At 35.3% G+C, this 23,870-nt stretch overlaps 1 protein-coding gene across 8 annotated transcripts in view; it reads left to right on the plus strand.

Moving 5' to 3' along the window:
• MARCHF1 (membrane associated ring-CH-type finger 1) overlaps nt 1-23,870 on the plus strand; it is a 237,674-nt gene that overhangs the window by 55,146 nt on the left and 158,658 nt on the right. For 5 of the 8 annotated variants that reach the window (XM_071807732.1, XM_071807736.1, XM_071807737.1 and 2 more), the window contains one exon: nt 19,348-19,426. The exons of the other annotated variants lie outside the window; for them this stretch is intronic. The gene's annotated coding sequence lies outside the window, so the exon portion shown is untranslated. The remainder of the gene's footprint in view (nt 1-19,347; nt 19,427-23,870) is intronic. 8 annotated transcript variants of the gene reach the window in all.

A 23,870-nucleotide genomic window follows, 5' to 3' on the forward strand; every position in this document is an offset into this window, starting at 1 on the left:
GAATGTTATGTTACAGCTAGCAGTAATTGACTGGTATTTTAATGTTAATCTGTACTATTCAGCTCACGGGTCCAATTACTTATTGTTGAGAGGATAGAGAATCAGTAGTGATTTTTCTCCACCTCTACCACAGATTATATGTACTACATTGTAGCTATTTAAAATACAAAAAAAATACTCTGTTCCAAGAATAGGATGCTATTGTTGTGCTTTTGGCTACTTACTTTCAAAATATAATCTTTTTTGTGGTATAATAGAAAAATTCTTTGGAAACTTGATACTTTTGATAGGGTTTATTTCTTTGTTTAACCTTAGTTTACAGTGGTAATATTGGTAGTAATGGCAAAAACAAATAAGCTATCATGCTGAGAAACTTTGATCTTTCCTATATAATTATAATTTTATCCATAAACAACATCAGGTTTTTGGCAGCAATCTTTTTATCCTGCAGGACTGGTGATATTCATAGGTCTTGGTCATGAAAATGTTTTTCAACACCTAGCTCTATAGGTGAGTTTTATGGAAGTGCCACTTGGTAAATAATCCAGAAAGAGGTCTGCTGAACTAATTGTAGTTGAAATTCGATATACCTAATTCTATGAACACTTATTGCACTGATAATTGTTGTATTGAATGGTAGCATTGTTTTGCTTTTATACACAGGGGAAAAATAACCTTAAAATGAGGCAGGGAAGCAATGATGCTCATTTTAAAAAGTGTATGTATAAGATCTATGAGACATTTTTGTATAAAAAATGAAAACAATAATAATACTTAGCTTTTATATGGTCCTTAACTTTATCTATAGTTTTGGTAGCAAAGAGGTTTGTCTATTATAATCATATAATCAGAGTATAGGCCCAAACACAAACTGTAAATATCCTAGTTAGGCTTAGAAGAGCCAGGGGGGTCAGAGGGAGAAAGGTGAGTCTTTACTGTGCTCATTCTTATGCTGCTGGAAGACTGTAAGCACCACATCAGTTAGTCTTTAAGCCTTGGAATGGTATACTGTAAGAACTGCATGATCAGTGCAGTGCAGTGCATTTATGTTCTAGTTTGATTCTCTGGCTTCCAAAATGTTGTTAAGGCTAAATTTATGTTGTGTGTTTAGCTCTGTGCATTTTAGACTTTCTTTCCCCAAACGACAGTACTCTGTCTCCAGCTCCCTCAAACAGATGAATATTCTTAGGTGATGTCTGAATTTAGTGACTGTTTCTTGGTTGAGATGCCTGCCAGTCAGGCTTCAGCTCTCATTATTTTGTCAGCAGTTTGCATAATATTGACTAGATTTTTGTATTTATGTGATTATTCAGTGTAATAATATGGCAGAGTTTTGACTTCATAACTGTGTAGAGTATATTATTCCCAGCAGATAAAGAGAAATCCAGGTGTGAAGAATGAAACACATCAGCAGTAAGTTCTGCTTGAAACAGTGACATTGCTTGCAGGTAGGCTTGTTTTTGTACAAAAAATAAGAACTACTGAAATCTTGGTTTTACAAATAGTTATGGAATGGGAAAAAATTGTTAAAAATTGAAGTGTGAATTTTAACAATCGTGAGTCGTGAAACTTGTACAGGCTGAATTTGAACTTGCCATAGAATGATGAGCAACTAATTCTGCATTTTATAGTTATCATTTAGTGCTACTGTGATAATGGAATATCTGATTGATGTACATGAAACTTGTACAGTTTAGAATAAAAGTTTCTAGCTGGTGTGAAAAGGGACTTCCTCCTGATAGTTCCTTGTTTCTTATATTACTTGTCTATCAAACGTGTCAGGTAGTTCTAGGACACAGCATGAAAGCAAAGTATCATATGAGAATTTTTTCCCATATAGGCATAAAAATGACCTGTAGTCTGCATACTTGGAAATATTTCTCCTTATTGGAAATATTGACAGCTCCTTTCCTGTTTTAACATGTGATACATACAGAATTTGTAAATAAGAGATTTCTGCAATCATAATGTTATATGAGAAGTATTGGTGTGGGGATTGGCGTGAGGTGGTGAAGAAATTTTCCTAGTAAACCCATATTATTTCAGTAGAAATTACTGGTATGCTCAATTGAGAAGCCAAGAGAATGAACGAACCAGTATTAATGACCCTGCTTCAACCAGTATGTATATTTATTAAACAAGTAACAAACAAACCAACAAATAATAATTAAAAAAACCCCAACCAAACAACAACAACAAAACCACAAAAAACCAAACTTTAAATGTTCAGTTGGCTTTAAGACTTGACACTTCTCTCTGTGAGTGGCTCCATTTACTGTACACAGAAAATAAATAGAGAAAACTCCAGAAGTCAATAGTTCTGCAGGATTAACAGACAGGAGTAACTTTTTCACAGGATTCATGTTTGAGTTGCCTGAAACTAGACATGTTTTCTGTCTTTGGTGATTTGTTCGTTCCACAAGAAAACCGCCTACATTTTTCTGAGGAAAAAACCCACAAAGCAAGAAAAGAGATTATTTCCTGTTGAAAATGCTGAAGCCTAATGCTTCTCAGTTGAAAATAACACAAAGATTTGACCCTTACTTCGGTGTTCTTAAAAAAGCAGGTCCCTATTTACACCATGCCAGACTGAAAGATAGCATGGTAAGGTGAATGTTCAAGAAACACTTTGAGAAAAAAGATTTTTTCCTATTCTTTTGGCTAGCCAAAAGTTTTTAATGTTTTTATTCTAACTGACCAAAAATTATCTATATTTATTTTACCTTTTTGGTGGACTGAAAAGCAGATATTTGCATGTCTGTAGTTATAAAATCTCCATAAATTGCTGTCTCATACCTTATTTGCTAGTTTCCCTGCTTGCGGATGCCCAGTGCTTTACTACTCTCCTGTATAACATATGCACTGAAATTTGCACAGCAGAACATTATAAACTGCTTTATTTTGGATCCCACCTATATCTTTTCTGTCACATGTCTCAATGCATATTAAGCCCACAGACCTGTGGGTTTTGAAAGGAAAGCTATAACTTCTGCTTTTTTATGTATAAAATATTTTCAGGTATTTCTATACTACTTAAAAAAATGTAATTTTCTTTTCAAAAGATATGACATACTGTACTTAAAATGTTTCAAATGTGAAATTTCTGCCTGAGTAGTAAAGGTTTGAGTGTAAGTGTTCACGAATTTACCCAGTGTGTGTGTGTTATTCTAGTTCATAAGTTTTTGAGTATTTAGGAGTAAATCAGAGATTTATTGTTTCATGGAATATGGAAATGACATTTGGGTTTGTTTTTTGTTGTTGTTGTTTTTCTTCTTTTCAAATATTTACTTCAGTAGAAAATGCTGTAACAAATAGTAGACGTCAAAGGAGGAAAATAAATTTATTAAGCTGTAATTTGCACTTTCCTGAGTATGGCATAAAAGTGTGTTGTATATTTAGTTGCTTTCTACACTTTAAATGTCCCAGCTGTTTCAACTACATATTTTTAACATTTTTTAAATAGCCTAATAAATATAAATATATGAAAATTTCCTTGGCATCGTTTTTTTTTTTTTTTGTCGTAATTTCAAACTGTTATTTGTAATCATTGTAATATCCTGAATAACAGACCTTGCTTCTCGATATATATATACTATTTGAGCATATAGAAGTCATCCTTTCCTGCTATCATAATCTTATTTCTTTTTGTTTTCTACGGCATATTGCTCCTTTAGCTTAATTCGTGAAACTTTCCTGTTGTTCTGATGACTAAAAAATGAAGTTTTAGCTTCATTTGTTAATTTATCAGTGATACTCTTAGAAAAAGACGATACATATTGTGTCTTTATCTGTTCAGCAGTGAAATACTGTGGTTGCTAATAGACCTTTGAGGGGCCAGGTTGGAAGTATATGTTATTATTCTGCGCTGGATTCGCACTGGTCACTTTTAAAGATTTTTGAAGCTATATCCTATGTGAAGAGGATTTCCTCTTTGTGAGAAAAAAGAAAACTTGAAATAGCAGAGGGACAATAATTATAATTTGTTGCTGAATCATTGTGCTAATCAGATATCTGCTGGTTTTGATTGCTGGTACAATGGCATTTGTGGAGGAGTTAGAATTTTCAGGTGACAAAACCTGCTCTCTTTTGCAGTTCTGTGTCTCTTCGGGGAGATTTTTCACTACTTGAAAAACAGCTGAGGTCTTTCCTAGCCTAGATCTTTTGTAAAAGCCTGAAAATTATGGCTAAAGAAACTTTGGATTCCTAAGGATGTGTTTACTGCAAGAAAGCAGAATTTTTCTGCAGTTGCGCTTTATCTTAAACCTTTAACCAGCCCTCAGCAGGTTAATAAGGTAGGCAACGAGCTCCCTCAGCAGGTTGCTTTCCTAGGTATTTGACTTGATCTTTATGATTTCCCGAAGTATAACCTCAATATTTTTATTCTGAAATATCAAGTCACAATCACGAAACTCCAAGAACATTTCACAGCATTGAAATAATTTTTTTGTACTTAATAAGTGTGATGGCAAATATGTGAGTAAAGTGATGGCAGGTATGCTTTTAGAAAGCAAATTTTAAAAAAAACCCTATGTAAGTCTTTTTCTGACATGAAAATTGTAATACTCTGATAAAACAAGAAAGCATAACTGTTTTCTGAAATTGTGCACAAGATTTGAGATTATTCTGGGAACTATTTATTTTAAAGTTCATGAAGAGTGTCTGCAATCAGCATAGCAATTTGACTTCTTAATTACGCTAGTCCTGTGAGAGTTTGGGTCCCCATACAGTATGTTTATGAATCTAATCAACCAGGCAGAAAAAAACAATTATAGATACTATCTTTATTTTCCAACTCACAAAGGAGCAAGAACTGAAATACTGGAGCTCTTGCTCCTGTGATAATTAAAACACGGATCTGAAACTAAAGAGAAAGTAAGTATCCCGAAGAAATTTATACACCACAAAATGAGGTCCTTGGCAACTATATAGAAGCAATGGGATAAAAGAAACTCTTGGACTATGCAATCAAATACTAGCTACCTGCTGGACTAGTATGCATCAGTTTGTTTTTGTTTTTGTTTTTATTTTTTATTTTATTTTATTTTTTTTTTAAGATCTATCAATTCACAACAAGCCATATGTGAGATTTTGGGTTTGTCATGGCAAGTTGGTCAGTCTGTTGTCTACATTAAAATAAAAAAAAAAGTGCTGTCTATTATATATTATCAATTCATATCCTTAGATTTGTCTTGTTTCTTATTGACATAAATGTTGGTAATTTGAATTTGTCATTAGCTGTCCTTCGTGTATGAAGCCATTTGTAGTGAAAACAGTTACAAACAGAGTTTCAGAGTTTCTAAGAGTTAAACAGTACCCATAACCTGATTTGTTATTTCCTCCATTTACTGTATTTTCCAATAGGTTCATTTGGCATACATTTATGACTCAAAGATTTCAAGCTCTGTGTTTGGTGTTAAGACTGTCTTGGCAGTTGAACTGTGTATTGTATTCTGCAAACATATCAGTATTGTAGTTGAAGATGTTAGTCTGCCAGCTGACTGACATCTGTCTATAATTTATTATTGCCTTTTCTTTTCTTGGGAAAGAGGTTTGTGCACTTCCTTTTTTGTCATTGATAGAGAAGTGTTGGTTTTGGCTTTGCACTATGCATATGTTGAAAGGTTGACTTCGTATATGCCTGTGAGAGAGCGTTCTGATTATTTCTAAGTAGGTTAGGGTATACACGAGACATTTTTATATCTAAAAACCCCTGGTTTTGCACAGGTAAACCTATCTCCTGTGGCAGGCAATTCTACTTTGCTTATGAAGTTGAGTTGCTAGTTATGTTTGTTTATTCGAGAGCTCTTTTAAAGTTCCATGGCTATATTTATGCTAGACCACTTATTGCCTGAAGTTGTGGACTGAAACCTGGCACTTGATACTATGCCAGATACAGAGCAGAAGAAAAAAATCTACATTCTCACATACATCAATGACCTTAGTGTAAGTAACCAGAACTCCAGCTGTGAATCTTGCCTATGAGTGGTTTTCAACTTATTTTGTTGTTGTTGTTGTTGTTTGTTTGTGGTTTTTTGGTTGCTGTTTTGTTGAAAATGTAGGCATTATTGTCAAAAGGCCATCTGGGGCATTCAAAGAGAAAGGTATTTGTTACTTTTTTCCTTGTTTACATCTTCAGGTTTCCTTTTCCTTATTTAGCAGTGATTTTTGTGAGGGACTTTTGGCAGTAGTGGGGCAGGTGTCCTCCAGGCTTACTGGATCTTTTGGGAAGAGCCCATTCAGAAAATCATTTTTTGGATTTAGTATACTCTTTGCCATATTTGAAGCAGTTTAGTAGTCACATGATATTATTCTTTTTCTTGATTATGTAAATAGAATTTGGATAAAATAAGGATATTCTTATTAACAGTTGGAGAGAGACTTTCAGAGTTTGAAATAAGAAATCTGATATAATAATATATTTTACAAAATGTTTACTGTGAGCAATGACTTCCTCTTTAACTAAAAGACACCTGATGGTAGCTCTAAGAATTAGAGGTATTTAGTTAATTTGATGAGATCTACCACTGTATTATGCAAGTCACAGGATGCTGCCACGTGACCATGAATATTACACCCATATCAGAATATATGCACTCACTGTCACACTTGTTCTCTGGCCTACTGACTGGACTCTGACTTGGAGGCCAAAAACATGCTTTGAATATAGACTCTATGGGTCTTTTCCATTAACACTCCAGCTAGGTTTGTCTCTGCTATGTTAGTGGAGCAAGATCATCCATTCCTTTCTCCGTTCAGTTCTGTTTCAAGTGAACTATAATAGGAAGACAATTTTCAACTGCTAGAGGTGACATGGAAAATATGCTTGATGATGTGTCTTGGGGATATTTACTGAAGTGCAACCCAGTGTTTGAGCTTTGAAATGCTAAGCTTTGAGATGCCAAACTTAATGTTTGAAGTAATTAATGACAAAAGCCTTCCAGCTTTCACTGTGGCATCCTTAAGAGTATGTTACCCAGCATGTAATGCCTCAATAAGGCAGAGTGCATTGGAAAAACATGTAGGTAGCAGAGAAGAAATGCTATTTAGACAGTGGGAAGGAATCTACAGAAATTTGATGTTTCTCATAAGAACTTGACCTCAAAGCCGTTCCAAAATTGCACATCTGTAGAGATGTTGTCTGCCTAATCGCTGAAGAGTCCACAGATGTGATGGATGATCTGTGCCGTTTGTTTGCTGCTTGTTACCTGCCCTGTATCTTGTGCTGAAAGGGGCATAGCTGGAGCAGTGTGGGAAAGGGCTGCCTTCCTCCAGATGCTGAAAAATGAATTGGGTAGAACTCTTGGGGAAGAAGAGCCTTGTTCCTTCCAGCAAGCAGCTCTCCAGGTAGTACATGTAAATCCACTTAGAGCTTTGGTAAATCTGATATGCTATTACAGTATTCAGTAGCACACTCATGCAAGAAGCAGAGAAATAAGTGCTAGTATTTGTTTAAATTGTAGAGCTTACCTTTCTTCTTTTTGTAGTTTTTAACACCATGTTTCAATTCTGGTCCTCAGAAATCAGCTACAGGAAAATCTTGGGACAGATAAACTAGAGATTGTATTGTCATGTTCTCAGCAACTGAATAGTAACTTGCATTTATGAAATGTAGAATATATGCAAAGGAGCAGACGTTTGAAGTCCTGGTATTCCATGAGTATCTAGTAGGCAAAATTTCTGAGAAGATGTACCTTTCTTGTATATAAGTAAAATGGAGGTAGGCTTTCTTTTTTGCTTCAATTCTTTTCCTGAGAATGGGGAAAAAGAAAAGTTTAAGTTAAAAATGCTTTTGATCTCTTGGCTAATTATTTGTTAAGACTTTTCTTAGCATTAGCCAACCGCTTTAGGAATTCAGGGCATGCATATTGTCTGACAAATAGTTGCACAAATTTTTTAGGGGAGTTATGGTTTTGCAGCTTGATTTAGTTGATGTAAAGCCATAAGAATGCATCTTCTCTAGCAGAGAAAATAGAAGGTTTATACATTTGCAGTTTTGAGAATATAGTATACTGAATTGTAGACTGCAAATGTTAAGTCAGAGAGGCTAGCACTTGTAAGAGAGTGCTTTATATGTTTCTGCTGGTTTAGATATTGGATTACCTGAGGCACTAACTTAAAGTTTTTGCTCCAACTTTAAGGCAACATTTTCATTATAAGTGCATCTCAAATGTGGGGGAACTCCAGCTGTACTTCCCATAGGTTGTTAAGTAAGGCTATCAGTTTAGCAGTGAGGCACTCTAGGGTAGCTGCTCATCTAAATGTGACAATGCTACTTCTGAGCCGCACCATTAGGAGTAACAAATCTTATTTCCTCTTTTCAGAAATCATAGTAGAGAAGCCAAAGGCCATGTCATAATACCTCTCTAAGTTACTCTTTAAGTATCCCCAGTGTATTTCATCATTATAATGAAATAAGCACCAGATCCTCTGTGACCTGGTAAAGTTTGACAAACCTGGCAGGAAGAAAGATTTTTCAAATCTTTAACTGGAACTTCTGTATTTCAGTCTGTGCCCATAGCCCTGTGTCTTGGGACTGGGCTCTCCTGGCAAGAGCCTTGGTCTGCTACCTGCTCTTCTTCCCACCAGATAATAAGATCCACACATGGACAGGATTCCCCTCAGTCTTCTCTCCCCCATGCTGAATGCCCCCATCTCTCTCAGCCTGTCTTCAAACAACAGGTGCTCCAGTCCTTTAATCATCTTCATGGCACTTTACTGGTCTTGCTTTAATATGCCTATGCCTTTCTTGTTCTGGGGAACTCAGACAGAACTGGACCCAGCACTCCAGATGTTTCTCTCTTGTACTGAACAGATGCAATGGACTGCCTCGACCTCCTGCTAACAATGACAGGTTGCTGTGGACTGCCTTTGCTGGGAGGAGGGCACATTGCTGGCTCATGGTCAGCTTGTCCACCAGGACCCCACCAGGTTGTTCTCTGCAAAGCTGCTTTCCAGCTAGTTGGCCACTCAGCCTATACTAGTGTCTGGGGTTATTCCTCCACAAGTGCAAGACTTTTCATTTCCCTTTGTTAAACTTCATGAAGTTCCTGTTTGCTCACTTCTCCACCCTGTAAAGATCTGTGCAACACTTTGTTGTTTCAATTACTTCTCTTAGTTTTGTATTATCTGTGTACTTGCTGAATGTGTGCTCTGTCCCACCTTACAAGTTACTCATGAGGATGTTAAAGAGTATTTGGTCTTGTATTGACACCGAGGGTTGCCTTTGGTCATTGACCTCTAGCTGGACTGGGTAGCTGCTGATCCACAGCCCTTTGAGCCTGACACTTTAGATAATTTTTAAACATTCATTGTTGATTTTGGGAGGAATTCTTGATTGGTAGGAACTGTTAGTGTGAGCAAGGATTTAAAATACACATACAAATGTGGCAGAATGAGCATAGAGACCAAAATATTTTGCAGAACGTGATAGTATGTTGTTAGCATACTTCACCTAAAAAGCCAATCGACAGAAGCAGAAACCTGGCTTCCTTTGTTCTGAGGCTTATGAGGAGTACTTGCATCTGTTTTATCTGGCACTAGACCATTCATTGATCTAGTGTGCTCTTGTTTTCATGTCAGGCCAGGGTAGGAAATGTTGGAAAGAGTCTAGTCACTCTTTGTCTACATTGAAGAAAACAGAGATGAGGAGGCATAGCAGGATCAGAGTCAAGAGAAGAGTGGCTTAAAAAAATTTGGCTGTAAATAGGTGAGAAAGATACCAAACCTACTAAGTAGGGAAATGTATTGCAAGGTGCTTGGTTGCCATAGATGGCTTTTTAACATTGTTATTCTAAGGTTAAAACCAACATGGAATATTCAAGTATATTAACATAAGAATACAGTTTTAAGAGACAAGGGACAAGGTGATGTTGCTCTGTGGATGAAATATCACAGAATTTCACAAGATTAATATGAAGGTAACGCTTTCACGCATAGTGATCCTTAGTGCTAACTTGAGTTAGTGATACTCTGTGACTAAAATTCTGATTTATAGATTGTATATATATACTAGTAAGTGGATGGATATGATCTTTTCACAACTTCATTGGATCTCTTTACCTGTATAGCATTATATCAGCATAATCCAGATGGATTCTTGTCATCTTAACCTGTTCTTTTTTGATTCAGGGAGTAGGAAAGACAAAAGAAAAACAGGGTGGCGTGTAAAGCATCTGATCTGAGTAGAACAAATGGAATGGGGTGTAGTTTCATCTGATTTGTTAAAAGATGTATTTCAAATATTCACCTTTTTTTTTTTTTTTTCCTGTGATGATCACATATTTGGAAGTTAGGACAGTTTCAATAATAATGCTTGTGCTTTCATTTAAGTGAAAAGTCAGGAGAAGAGTTTTCTTTTGCATATTTGGAAACTTATAGCAGGGGCCTAAGGATCCAACACTTTGTTCAATGAACACAAAATCATTTCTACTTTTAGGAAATTCTGCTCCTTGGATAGATGCAATATGTACCTGAATTTTATATTTCAATCAATAGACAGTAATCTGCACTACATGGAAGATTTCGGGCACAATTCAGATTTATTCCAAGTACAGTTCTTTATATTCCATATTCTATAAGAACAAGGCTGTGGGACCTCATGCAGAAATCCAGTATATCAAATTTGTTCATTATGGGACAGTAGTTAAGAATTCAGTGACTTATCTGTTTAGGTGTATGACACCTGACTTTTAGATTTGCATCACTATGATTTGTTTTTGTCATCCTTCAAGCTTAGGAGAACGATCGCTGTTTGTGTATCTAGTGCTTCTGATAGCTTTGTTGAAACTATCTGGAGAACATTAATCTGTAAATGCTCTAGGAAGGCTCAAGTTCTCATACTATGTTGTGGTTTAGGAATGTTTTAGGATTTTTCTTCATGTAATTTTATTGTAATTTGGAAAGAGAAACCTGCTTATAGCTGAATTACCTTCCTTATATAAAACCACTTGATTTATCATTAAAAGTACATAAAAAAAGAATGTAATTGATTAATTGATGAACCACGTCATGGTTTCAGTTCCTGCACCTTCATTCAGTTCCTATAGTTTCATTGTAGCTGAAAGTTTGCAGTTCAGCAAATAAAATACCCCGGATTCAAAAAGAGACGTTTGTATGTGCCTTGGGACCTGTCAGTCTTCTAGTGAAATTTCATGGCAAAATTTCTGCACAAACCTTGAAATATTTAGCAAATTCAAAGCCTCTTGGAATTTATCAAATGTGAGGTCATTACACTATGGCCATGTGAAACAGTAACTATGGCAACCACAGAGTATTGGAATGGAGGGTGAGGAGAGAAGGTTTTGTGGAAGAAATAATAGCCTCGGACATACAAAACATCCTGGCAGAGCCTCCTCAGATGCAGATATTATATTGATGTTTTATTTGTGTGAGGTTCTTTGTTTTCTAATATCAAGGAAAATTAAACTTCCTGTGACTAGTCCTCTTCCAAGTTTATTTTAATTGGTATCACAGGTTTTAAAGAGAGGTTAGTCCTGTGTTCTCTCATAATTTAAAGCTTGTGGAATATTCTTTGGCCTTTAAAAGCATTAGCCCCTAGAATTTAATGAAGTGAAAACTGAAGCTATGAAAATATGTGGCTTAAAGTTTTGGTGTTTCCTTTCATTTTGTTATGTAAACTAGAAAATATTGAAAGATCAGTAAGAAAAGGAAGGAACAATAGTTTTTGAATTTTGAAGAGTCTTTATGGAATAAATAGGTAAATGGTAAAGTTACTTAAAAAGGCATATACAGAGAGATTGCTGTGCAATATTTTGGTGTGAAGCCTGTAAGAACAGAAAATTACTGCTGTTTTTCAAGGTGTTCTAAGTTATAGTGTTTGCAAAAGCTCTCCTCGGATTTTGCAACACTTGCAAGTCTTCTGAGAGCACCTATGGCTGTTTATACTGTGTTAGATCTGTGGGTTTTCTCATTTTTTCCCAACTTTAGGTAATTCTTATTCACAGAGCTAGATTTAATTTCTTGCGATTTTTTTTTTTTTTTTCCCCATCATTGCTGCTTCTTATTATGAGCCCTTTGTGGCAGTAAGACTGAGTGGCAAGATGAAAGTACCTGTATATCCTGCTCTCCTCTCCTGAAATTATAGTTCACAGACTGTACTGTCAATATAGATGGAAGTCCTTTGTTCTATAGCCTGAGTTCATGACATTGCAGAGTCATCACTAATGACAAAGGATTTATTTATTTATTTATTTATTTATTTATTTATTTATTTAAGTAGTAAGGTTTGTGTCTTTGAGTTTCTTATTGCTTAGGGCAAAATTGTATCTGTATCTCTAGTGTCTTGTCAAAATGTTCTAACTGTTAAGAACATCCCTGCCTTCTTCAATATGCTTCCTGCGTTTCAAAGTAGAGGTGAACCTCCCTCTGTTTTTGCTTGAAAGACAGCACCAAGAGTATGTTGAAAAAAGCATTTTGTGCATCTTTTTTTGAGTGTTGAACTCTCAAAAGGGTTTGGGGCTATAACTGAGCTTTACACTGTGACTTCTCAAATGTGTTGCCATTTTGGTTTACATCAGGGACAAGCTTATGATCACAGAATCATTGGTCAAGTTAGGTGTAGAAACTAGGATGACAATACTTTGTCCTCTACCACAGTGACAGGAAGCATGACTTTTAATCTGTGCTTTTGTCATCCTTGTCATAAATATACATAGAGTGAGATCTTTGCCCTGCTGACGTTTATTGAGAGTTTTGCTACTAACTTCCATGAAGTCAGGAAAAAGTAGAAGGTTTAGATTCAGGTAACTCTCATGTGAATTTTTTTCTTCTATTGGGTGCAAGTATTATGTCATTTTTCAATTTTGACAGCCTCTTAAAAATAATAATGTGATCTTTCTTTATATGAACATGGCCTTGCCATTCAGTCTTGTTGCTTGTTATAAAAGGGTAATAACAGAATAAGGAGCTAGGAAGCAGAAATAAAATACTTGTATGTATTCATTTTCTCATATTGGTGGGAATCCTCTCTTCCATCAGCCTGAATATTGGCACTTCTTACCATGGCAGATATTTCACTTTTGAATCATGTTTGATTCTAATATAATGTAGAAGCAAATGGAAGTATAAAATCAAATCAGCAGAAGATGAACTAACAGCTAAACAGCTGAGAAGGCAGTGAAAATTTTTAGTTAAAGAATGTGGTATCCAGTACAACAACTTAAGGAATTATTTGTTTTTACATTAGTAGGTTGTGGAATATATTCCAACACTTTGCAGATTCCAGCTGTGGAATATATTCCAACTACTTGCAGAAAATGTAGCTCCTCCGAGTTGCCAAGTGTAATTCCTGGTAATTAGGATTTGAGCAAACACTGGCAATATAATATCATCAGCTTAGTTTACCTGTAACCAATGTCAGGATACAGGATAAAGCTTATTGTAGTCTTCTGAAACATCTGCCCTCTTTCCAGGTTGTCTACATGGAATAACTGAGTCTAAGATTTTCCATTTCCTATGGATAGAATTCTTGTACAGTAGAGATCCAACAGATTATTTGTAGTCTGTATTGTCACACAAAAGATACTGAAGGAACAAAGGTGATTTTTATCTTTTGCATGAGCTTGTCCAAATTGCAGCACAAATCCTGGTCCCTCTTCCTTTCTCATACTTGCATCTTAGTCTGCTGTCAGAAAGAGAGTGAGATGTTGAGGTTGAAAGCTCATCTGTTGTGCTGTTTTGTGGATGGCCAGCTAGCCAGCAGCACTGACTGACTTAATGCAAATGAGAGCTAGTTTTGCTCTGAGATCTAGTTTGAGGTCGTGTTGTGTCATTCCTGATGGTAGCCAAGTTTTAAAATTCATTTTGAATTTATCTCTTGTTGTCCTTTTAACCTTTTGGTTTCTTTTGCTGTTATGTATAAAGCATAAATATGCAGAAATTGCTTTTAAAAGAAAAGCTTGTCACCAATAATCTTTTTCTTAATAATATTTTTTTTAATCTTTGGCTTTGATTTTATGGTAGTATTGAATCCCAGATTGAAACCAGCTAATGGATTTCACAGAGGAAAGGCATAGTTACTATGGCTACACAGCACCCTGAAAGCTTAAAAGGACAAAGGATAAATGAGTACGGTACTGGCTGCTTAGCCATTTCTAGAATAGATTCTAATAATTTAAAGGCTTTATATGCTTTCAGACCATGTCAGAAAAAGTGGGATGTTAGTCATTTAAGATTTTCTATTTTATTTTTAGTTCAGATCATTGCTTTTAAAGTAACATATTTGAAAAATATTTTTCAAAACATCTTCTGATTTTAGCCAGTTTATTTCACATGTATGTAGTGCATGTAATGAAATTGGCAATTACTGATCATTTTATCACTGATATTTTTACTATGGAATTTTAAAATGAGTAGAAATGTAATCCTCTGATGGACAAATAAACACAGAGTAATTGTAGTTTGATGAAAACTTGCAGTAATGTACTTTTTATAGCTTTCATTGTAGTTTTGGCTGGAATGTTTTTACCTTTGATTTTCCTATAAACCAATCTACATGTTTTAGACAAACATTTTCTATAAAGAATAATAAAATACATGCATGGTTAGGTTCATAAAATTGAGTCACCTTAGTGACTGATGGCAGAAGTGCTACTACCTGCCTTTGCTTGAGAAATAAAATGTGTTAGAAATCATAAACAGATCACTCATCAACTTGAGGGCATATTTAATGACCTGTTAAAAATAATATAGAATACAGTTTTTTAGAGTGCAATGATAAACTCAATCTATTGTTCACCAGAAATAGATAGAAGTTCTGTCTACTGATAATTGTAGACAGCGTATCTTGGGTAGTAGAAAATCAGTAGGAAGGTAGCAGGTGAGCTTACAGTTGGTTTGTAAAGAGATAATTCATGTGCTCTTATTTCTACCTAAAAATATCAGAATTATTGTACAGCACTTCACCATACAGACTAGCAATGTAAACCAGCCTGTTATTGTGGGAATTTCATCCTGCTGGTCATTGTGGATCTGAGGTTGCATAAATATGTAATAGTTCTTAAAGCAGCTCTAGGTCATAAACTACTATAAAGTAAATTATGGTGGTGGAAAAGTAACCCAGAATTAAATTTCTGCAGGGCCTGTTCCTAGCTGCTTCTGGTGGTTTTGGACAGACAAATATAAAATAGAGATATTGGACTTTGAAATTCAACATACCAGTTTTCCTAACTTAAGACAATTCTCTTTTGATTTACAGCTTGAACAACACTTCTGTTACAATTTCACACAAAACCATTGTGCTCAAGACTTAATACTTACTCAGTGGTTTTTGTTTGTTTGTCTGGGTTTTTTTTTTTGAGTGTTTACTTTGAGTTTTTCAGAAGACCTTCACTTGAAAATGAATGCTGTAGATTTCCAATGCTTCTTAAAATAGGGAGAAGGGGTTCTCAAGGTAGATTCTCAGGTAAAATATTAGTTACTTTCAGAACATCACTGTTATTAGGTTTTTTATCTTGCATGAAAATGTATTGAAAATTTTTTCCTCCTATTTATATTTCTTTGATCACTGTAAACACAAGGATGAAAAAAATTAGACGGGCTACTAAGGATCTGTAGGTGATGATATCTAGATGAAATTGTCGCATAGTAAGCAGTCATTGTGGGCTTTTCATTCCAAAACTTACTTTCCAGCACAATGTAACCTTATTCTTTAAAACATTTATTGTGCACGATTTGTTTTTCTACATGCAACATAATGATTTTGAAATTTGAATCAAGTAAAAACTAGTGGTGGATCAACAGTTTTCTTATAACATGGATCTCCCACCTTTGCCTTAGATGGTTTCAATGTAATTCTGTCCAGAAATTAAATTATAAAACCAATAAAGTAAATAATCCCATAATTAGGGGGTTTCATTAATGGATATTTGTTTCATTCATATATATTTTTTTAACTTTTATTTTATGGAATGCTCCATTTATTTATTATTTTCTTAAGTACTGCAGAAAAAGATGCTGCTTGAAATTCAGGAGTGGATTGGTTAGAGGTGCTTCAACAGAAGACTGGGGCTATGTGATATTTGATGTTGCCATGGGAAACTGCTTTGCAAGAGCATTTGCAGAGCAGATGGACCAAAATAAATAAAACAGATACAGGTATTGAATAGAGATTGTGTGATGTTCTGTGAAACAACAGGAAAATATGAAGTCAAATCTATGTAACATAGTTCTTTTTTCCTTTTTTTTTTAATGGGTATGCTGATAGCTTAATGTTCAGAAAGCAGTTCTTTATAGCAAACTTGTTTTGTCTTCATTTAAACGAGATAGTATATTTTAGTAGTATTTTATCTTATGCCATTGATAAACAACTGCAATATGAATACTTCAATCGTGAAGGTTTTCTATACATTTTAATTTTTCAACAAATCAAAGAAAATTTCAGATTTATCTGCCTCATCTTCTGTGTTATGGAAAACCAGTAATGTCCTATCTTTATGCTGTAGTCTACTACCATTTGGGCTAACCTTGGAATTTACATCGAAGTCTATAAACATTATGGAATGAAAAATCTTTGTGTTTCAGATGTCATAATCTTGTTACCTTAATATACTCTTGGCTGTTGAGAGATCTTTTGTAACCTTATACATGGTCTTTTTTTCCTTGATTTAAAAAATAAAAATGACACATACCCACCCTGTTTAAGAACTAGAATGCCTTTGTAATCATATGTTTGGCACAGAAGTTTGTTTCCTTAGCAACGTGAACACAAAAGATACCTGTATATACGTGCAACATGCCTTTGTAAGAGTACCTATGTAAAGAAATCCACTGTATGTTTATTAAACGTGTATTCTTTGTTCTCCCTGGCGACAAATAAAATGGGCATGTGCTGTTTATTTTTTCTCTAAGGAAATAGGTAGAGAGTTTGAAAGAGTCATGTGTGTTCAACAACTCAAATTCAAACTTACAAAAAGAAAAACTTCTGAAAAAATAAAAGCTTAATCTTTCTTGAAGATGTATGATTTCAACTGCTGAAGAAAGCATTTTTTTTTTCCCCTAAGTAATATATTGACTGTAAAAAAATTTCTTTGGACTTTTAATCTACAATCTCAGTGTCCTTCTGTTCTTCATGAGTTATAAAACTTGCTCCATGGGTTGTTTTCTCCACATACAGTGAAACAGTTCTTTGGGTCGTGCTACCATAAACCCATGGATGCCCACATAACTGTCAGTGTTTTTCATTTAGTATGAAATGCCATGAAATACCATAGCACTGAATACGATGCAGTCAAGTCACATTTTTAGAGAGCATGTTAACAGGTTTTGTTTTTTGGTTTGGTTTGGTTTGGCTTTTTTTGAGTGATCAGAGTAATGTTTGTTCAAGTATATATTTTGATTATGAAACAAAATACATTTAATGTATTTGTTGTTAATCCATTTTAAACATCACATGTGAATAGCTGCCAGGAGTTATATATTTATGTAAATTTTACTTTTTCAGGGAGAACTGGGAGGAGGAATTATTGGGGAAAATGTTATGACTTCTACAATTAGTTGGATCAGTGTAGCTGAATTTCTTCCATTGCTTTTAATCTGTGGTTCTAGTCATTGCCATTGATATCAGAGAGGCCAAAAGGCATGTTTGCATTCGTTGGGATCAGGGTTACTATATGTTGCTAGCTTTCCGCTAATAACCTTTTCATGCCTTTTATATTATCTAGAGCACACTGAGGTTGATGTATTTTTTTTGCGCATTTTGGAGAAGAGATTTCATGGGTGATTAATTTAACCTCTTTTCAATTTGTTTTAAGCAGAGACCAGTTAAATAAAATACAGAATCTCAGAATTGTTGAGGTTGAAGGGAACCTCTGGTGATTGTCCAGCTCCCTGGGCAAAGCTGGGTCACCCAGAGCATATTCCCCAGGACTGTGTCAGGTTGGGTTTTGAATATCTCCATGGATGGAGCAACAACCTTATGCCCTGTGCCATTGGTTAACCACCCTCACAGGAAAATAATTAATCATGATGTTTAAATGGGATTTCTTGTATTAAATTTATGCCTGTTGCCTCTTGTCTTTTCTCTGGATACCACTGAGAAGAGTCTGGTTCTGCCTTCCTTACTCTGCCACCCATCAGTTCCCATAAGATCCCTCTGAACATTCTCTTCTCAAGACTTCCATAGCCTCTCCTCGTATAAAAGATGCTCCAGTCCTTTAATTACTGCTATGACCTTTTGCTGGACTTGCTCCGGACAGCTTCTACTAGAGGAGCCCGGGGTTGGACCCACCATTCAGGATGGCTTACCAGTGTTGACTAAAGAGACAAGATCACCTCCCTCAGTCTGCTGGTGATATTCTTCCTAATGCATCACAGGTTACTGTTGGCAAAAATGTTTTTCCCCACTTAAGTGGATACCATTTCTGCTAAGCAATCCTCTGTCCTTGTAGAGCATCCTGTGGTCATATAAAGACTAAAACCCATTGCTCACACCAACTGCAGAATAAATTGTTGAATTACAGAATCTGTCTACTCCTCACACCCTTCTACCTTTCTTCTGCTATGTCCTTGACAGCCCCCCACACCTCACCATCATACCCCATGGCAATGTAATCAATACTTGATGCTTTCCTGATTGGCTCTGCCGTCATCATTGTTGCCCATATGGAAGAGCAGTAGAGGGTAATAGTCTACAGCAACCTTTCCACAATGTCTTGATCTGAGTCCCTGGCAAGCAGCAAACCTCCCTGGGGGACAGGTCATGGTGGCAGCTGGGGGTCTCTGTCCCCCCAGCAGGGAGTTGCCCACTGCAAACACCCACCGTGTGCTCCTGCACAGCTCTGGTTTGGGTGCTTTGCTGGGCAGAGCTTGTAGCTGTTGACCTCAGAAGAAAACTCTTTTAGTTAAATGTTTAATGTGTTTTACTCTATGTTTTGCAAGCAAACGTGTAAAACCATTGCTAGTGAACAAATTACATATTTTAGTTTTTTTGTTGTTGTTTTATTAAGCTTTATTTATTCTTGAATGCTATTCCGTCAATGCCATACAAGTCAGCTGGCTACAAACAAGCTTTTTGCACTGGTGTGGCTGATAGAGGGAAAATCATGTACAGTTTTGCTGCGCTCAGGGAGATCTTTAATCTCAAATCAATCTGAGAGTCTACAGAAAGATGAATCTGAACAAGTGTCTGGTATAGGATTTGATAAAGGTTATTTAAGACTCCCTTTCAAGTCTGGAAGTGTTGTTTTGGTTTGTACCATCTACAAGACACCAGCATGAAAATTTTTTCCAATGCTTGCTTCATAACATGATTTAAGGCTACTAAGTTTAGGTTTACAATATTTCAACATGATATAGCTGGTTTCATGTGTGTCTTGTTTCTGTTTTTTCTAGGCAATGAACCCAGGAAATAATGTGAAGGGCCATGTGAAGCTCTGTCATAGCAGGAATTTGCTAAAAGATTGTTTTACCTGTAAGTTGTTCTTTTTTTTTTTTTTTTTTTTAATTGTTGTCAAATGTTGTTATATCCATATTGCTGGGAAAAAAAAAAAAAAAAGGAGGGTTTATTTTGGCATTTTGACTTGCAGCTTAATGGTGCAGGAAACCCTGCCAAGTGCCTTATGTTTAACGCCTGCTATTATTAACGTGCTATATTTTAGTGAAATGCAAACAAACATTTTTCCTCTTCTGTTAAGGTTTTTAATCTAATGAGCAAGCTTTTCATGTTGTGTCATTATAGGTTATACATGCACTGTGATGAGTGCTAAACTGCATTAGCTTAATTTTTTCAGAAATTCTTTTAAAAGTGAATGAAAGGTAGAAAACGTCCAAACCTGTATCAGCATGAAACCTTTCCACTGAAAAATTCTTTAACAATGATTGCCTGTGCAGTTGCCTTCTGTGACTCAGACCTCTTCTGGATTAGGCATCTTTTTCCAGAGTTATTAAATTATATAGTAGTGCTCTTTATGGTTGTGCCACTCTAGGGCAAAGAATTTTCTATGACCTATAGTGAAATAATTTAATTTTACGTACATCACATAACAAACCCCACATAGAAATTTAAACTTTTGTTTTCGTCTTGAGTCTGATTGTTTACATCAAAATATTTAAGCAAGTGAGAGAGATGAATTTGTCCTCCTAACAATACCGCAAGAAAAATATTAGAAGATCCATTTTACACAAAGAACCAAAAGCATTAGATTGACGGTTGATTTTGGCAGATTCATGTAGCTGAGAACAGAATTTAGAAGGTTTTAGTCCCAATCAAGAGTTATAATTTGAAAATAAACTATGAGATGGGGAAGAGAAAAGCTTTCTACCTAGGTATCATATATAAATATGCCTAAAAACTATACCTTTAAGGAGACTTGGAGTTTACTAACTGGAATTTAAACTGTATATTAATTTTCTCCCTTGTAAATATAATTATCCTAATTAATGAAACACCATGTAATTAGCAAGTTGCTGAAAACTGTGAGGGAGAAGGTACTGGTGAAGAGTGTTTCAAAACCAATAGCAGCTGTTTAATCCTTTAAATATAACTATTTCAGATTTTTTTTCTTATCTAGCACTCCTATACAGCAGCAGCTCCTATACCTGGGCATCATAACTTGCAACCAAATGAAAACTTAAAAATGCTAGTCTTCCACAATTCAAACTCTTTATGAACTCTCAAAAAATATTTTTATATTTATTTCTGTGGTTTTTTTGTTTGTTTGTTTGTTTGTTGTTTGTTTGTTGTTTGTTTTTTTTTTTTTTTCCAAAATTACTTCTTTGTCTTAGTATTTCTTTAACTATTCTGGTATAACTTGAGAGGTGTTGAAACAACCACAAAGTAAGAGCAGTTAGAAGAAAATCCATTAGAAATTAGACTCTTAGTTCTGCATTTTGTGTTGTAAAGTAAAACCTGAACACTGTTGTCTTCATTATATTAATATTCACACAGTACTGGTGAATCTTCAGCCCTGTGCTATCTGAAGTGTATTAAACTGACTCAGATGCTGAAGCTTTTCCTTGGGTTTTATCAAAGAATCTGGAGGGGATATTCCAGGATATTTCAAGGAAACTCTTATAGTTAGTCAAGGAAGAGAGAAGAGACATGAGACACTGCTACTCTGATAATACTGCTGTAATAACAGAATTTGTCAGATTTGCAGTATTATTTGGTAGGCTTAATTACTTAGCTGTAGTCAGGGAAGTGAACTTCCAGTATCATAAGAGTAGCCTTAAAAGACCCAAACAAACTGAAAAGAGGTACGATTGAGTTAGAACCGACTAATTTATTTTAACTTGGACTTCTCTTTCAATCACTCTGTTCATCTCTTCATGTCTCTCTGAGAAATACAAGTAATTTTTGTGTGTGCTTGGGTGTATCAGTTGTAGATATTTATATTCATTGAAGGTACGACACCATTTGGGAAAAAAGTACAGACTTGGAAAAATCTTAGGTGAGAACGTGGAGAAAAGTCCTTGACAGGATGCAGAAGTCGAGAACTGCATTGCACATTGAGCACTATGAAGCACCTAGGTAGCCTCTCAAACAAAAGATGTGTTATTTGGAGTTCTGCAAATATGCTGATTTCCACCTGATTTTAATAGTGTGACTGTGTCTGAGGACAAAATAGCAGGAAATACATTTGTTTGTTTGTTTTCTGATCTGAAGCCTGGTCAGAGAACTAAGAATAAGCGAGCGTGGAGGCACATTTTCTTCCCTTGGCCTAAGACCTGATCCCATACCTACTCCTCCCAAGTGCCAGTGAACCTCTTTCTGGTGTGTGATATAAACAAATGTTCACATACATGTGATACTAATGGAGTATAGGCATTAATAACTTACATCAGAGGTACCATAGTCCTAAACTTCATTGTCAACATTTTTCCTACTGTGCAAAGCATTCTCCTCTAGGTAGAACTTCAGTTTCGCAGAAGCGTTAAAGACAGTTGTGCACTTGATTTAGAAGACCTACATGTGGTACCTCTCTTATACGGAGTAGCAGGTTGCTTTGAAGCCCAGGAATTTGAGAATTACAGTGGGCTAAAAAAACCTGTCTGTACTCTTTAAAGAGATTCACATGGGCCAAGAAACTGTCCTGCTTTGTAGGAAGTGCAGGCTTCAGCAATTCTGACCATAGGCATTTGAAAATGCAAAGGATATAGTTGACAATTTCTGCAGACAGTTCGTATGGGCTAGTCTGAACAAGAAGAAGCTTGTAAGCACTGATTAGATAAACATAATAACAGTTTTATAAGATTGGTATCAGTCAATATAGATTTTATAAGCATTGATCATACTGTTTTTCATTAAGTCTGCCTACATTGGCAGAATGCTTCAGAGAGAAGTACTGAGAAGAGGAGGTTAAAAGGGTATAGAGACTGATTGTTGATTTAGTAAGGGCCTAATAAAAGAAGTAATAAAGTAATTTCTGTTTTGAATAACTTCTGACTGGTACTATATTCAGGCTAGAAGGAATAACATGCCTTATTCAACCAATTAAATTTTGCTTGGACAACTGTAGGCAAGCAATTCTGGTTCTGTTTTCTTTGAATTCTCTTTTGAGTTGGCTGCCAATAAGTTAATGAAGCTAAGGCAGCAGTCTTTATTTTCGCAGATAACTGGACTGGCTTATTTGAAGTCCTCCTATAGACATCTATATTTAGTTCTTAATCTACTCACTTCTTGTTAAAGAAATGGGAGACAGTATTAGAGAGGCGTGTCTCAAAGCACCATGTATGCAGCTTCCTACTGAAGGCTGCAATTGATTTTGTAATTCACGTATTCATACTGTTACAACAGAAAAAGACAACATGGGGAGAAAAAAAGGATACTATTATTATTATTCTTTTATATTCTGATGACAAGTTGCTATGAGAGAGAGAAATCTGACTTTTTAAACCATGAGATAGTTCCAACTTACTTGTCTCAAGTCTTTTTGCTAGAAATAATTCCATGCTGTTAATTGTGATATTGATTAAAGTATTTCTGTTTACGTGTGATGTGTCTGGTAGTATTCCAAATAAATAAATCAGTATTGTAAAATTGGCTGTCATGATACACAGACAAGTAACTATATAGCATATTGAGATTTATAAATCATGGTGGCAATTACTTCATTATGATCAGTTTTGTAATTGTTATGCTTTTCCTTCCAAAAGGAATTTGTATGTATAATTTCTATTAATGTTATCAAGAAGAAAGCAAGTATTTTTCTATCTCTTTCACCATCAAAACAACATTTCTGTCCTGTGCTTTTAAAATATCAAATCTTTATGTATCTTAATATGTGCTATATAAAATAAGTAGTAGCATAAATGCTACTTCTAAATGTAAAAGCACAACAATTTCTAAATATGGTAGTCATTCATGTTGTCAGAAATGTAGGAGCAAAAATCTACTGTTTACATAGACAAAACAGTAAATTATTCCTCTTTATGAAAGGTCTGTTTGCTGATGCACAGTGACAAGCATTCATAATTTTCTCTGAATACTTCTCTTGCTGGATCTTTGGAGCACTTAACTTTTCCCCTCTATTCTTCTCATGCACTCTGAAAAATGTTTTGAAATACCTTTTCTTGATTCCACTGAGAATACAGGGTTGGGCCACTTATTTGGAGATCCTGGTAAGTGTAACAAAAGGTGACACTAAGCCAGTTGAAAAGCATAAACACACCCCCAAAATCAGTAGCAAAAATGTAAATTATTTAAATAGAAACTGGTGAATAATAACAGAGATTTTTAGAGATTTTTTTTTTTAGAAGATTCCGTGACCTAAGGGGATATTAATTTCCAAGACTGTCTTGCACTGCTCTAAGTCAGGTTTCAGTGGTCGCTGGAGTTGAATCTTCCTCTGTTTTCCCCCATGCTTTCTTTTTGTCTTTCTGAACTGAACTCAGACTTCAACATTAATCTCATATGT

Source organism: Patagioenas fasciata, chromosome 4 (genome assembly GCF_037038585.1).
Source record: "Patagioenas fasciata isolate bPatFas1 chromosome 4, bPatFas1.hap1, whole genome shotgun sequence".
Taxonomy (NCBI): domain Eukaryota; kingdom Metazoa; phylum Chordata; class Aves; order Columbiformes; family Columbidae; genus Patagioenas; species Patagioenas fasciata.